This window comes from Coregonus clupeaformis, unplaced genomic scaffold, assembly GCF_020615455.1.
Source record: "Coregonus clupeaformis isolate EN_2021a unplaced genomic scaffold, ASM2061545v1 scaf2012, whole genome shotgun sequence".
NCBI classification, from domain to species: Eukaryota; Metazoa; Chordata; class Actinopteri; order Salmoniformes; family Salmonidae; genus Coregonus; species Coregonus clupeaformis.
Genome location: NW_025535466.1, coordinates 10,351 through 12,420, shown reverse-complemented (window position 1 = coordinate 12,420; position 2,070 = coordinate 10,351).

Here is a 2,070-nt window from a genome sequence, read left to right as displayed (position 1 = left end):
CCACTTGTGTGGGTTGTAGACTCCGTCTCCATGCTACCACTAGAGTGAAAGCACCGCCAGCATTCAAAAGTGACCAAAACATCAGCCAGGAAGCATAGGAACTGAGAAGTGGTCTGTGGTCACCACCTGCAAAACCAGTCCTTTATTGGGGGTGTCTTGCTAATTGCCTATAATTTCCACCTGTTGTCCTATTCCATTTGCACAACAGCATATGACATTTATTGCCAATCAGTGTTGCTTCCCTAAGTGGACAGTTTAATTTCACAGAAGTGTGATTGACTTGGAGTTACATTGTGTTGTTTAAGTGTTCCCTTAATTTTTTGAGCAGTGTATTAGCCCTCTGATTACAATGAAGAGCAAGACGTGCCGCTCTGTTCTGGGCCAGCTGCAGCATAACTAGGTCTTTCTTTGCAGCACTTGACCTCGTGACTGGACAATAATCAAGATAAGACAAAAGTATGCAGGACTTGCTTTTTGCAGTGTGGTGTCAAAAAGCAGGGCATCTCTTTATTACGGACAGACCTCTTCCGTCTTTACAACCATTGAATCTATATGTTTTGGCCATGACAGTTTACAATCTAAGGTAACACCAAGGAATTTAGTATCTTCAACTTGTTCAACAGCCACACCATTCATTACCAGATTCAACGGAGGTCTAGAGCTTGGGGAATGATTTGTACCAAATACAATGCTCTTAGTTTTAGAGATGTTCAGGACCAGTTTATTACTGGCCACCCATTCCAAACCTGACTGCAACCCCTTGTTAAGGGTTTCAGTGACTTCATTAGCTGTAATTGCTGACACGTACAGTATATGGTTGAATCATCAGCATACATGGACACTCAGGCTTTGTTTAATTCCAGTGGCAGGTCATTGGTAAAAATAGAAAAGAGTGGAGGGTCTAGTGAGCTGCCCTGCGGTACACCACACCCTACATTTTTGACATTAGAGGAGCTTCCATTAAAGAAAACCCTCTGTTCTATTAGATAGATACTGTAGCTCTGAATCCACGATATGGCAGAGGTTGAAAAGCCATAAACCATATGTTTTCTCAACAACAGGTTATGGTCAATAATATCGAAGGCTGCACTGAAATCTAACAGTACAGCTCCCACAATCTTCTTATTATCAATTTCTTTCTACCAATCATCAGTCGTTTGTGTCAGTGCAGTACATGTTGAGTGCCCCTTCTTTATAAGCATGCTGAAAGACTGTTGTCAATTTGTTTACAGAGAAATAGCATTGTATTTGGTCAAACACAATTTTTTCCAACAGTTTGCTAAGAGCTGGCAGCAAGCTGATAGGTCTGCTGTTAGAACTAGAAAAATACATTTTACCACTCTTGGGTAGTGGAATGACTTTGGCTTCTTCGAGGCCTGAGGACAAAACATCTTCCTCTAGACTCAGAGTAAAGATATGACAGATAGGAGTGGCCATAGTCAGCTACCATCCTCAGTAGCTTTCCATCTAAGTTGTCAATGCCAGGAGGTTTGTCATTATTGATCGATTACAATAATTTCACCCCCATAAGCATTCCTGTCTCTTCTATAGATGTTATATACTTGTATTGCTACTGCTGTATCATCAAAGTGAGTCTAAGTGAGTCTCAGAAAGTGTTAATATATAATTGTTAATCCCTGCGGGGTTGAAGCTCCGAACCCCATAGGCTTGGCTCACTCATCTTGGCTTAGGGGTTAGGGTTAGATACAATAATGCTTTTTCTTCTGGTGCACAGCTTCAGGATAGTCCTCGTTGAGGAAGATGTACGTTCCTCTGGTTCTTGGCACTTTCCAGAACAGCTACCTTGTCCTTGAACCTCAAAAACTTGACCACTACCGGCCTGGGCCTGTCACCTGGGCCGGTGGTGAGTTTTCCTGAGGCACATCCCTAACAGTAAGTATGTGTGTTTAGACTAGGTATAGAACACTAAGTATGTGTGTTTAGACTAGGTACAGAACACTAAGTATGTGTGTTTAGACTAGGTACAGAACAGTAAGTATGTGTGTGTTTAGACTAGGTACAGAACACTAAGTATGTGTGTTTAGACTAGGTACAGAACAGTAAGTATGT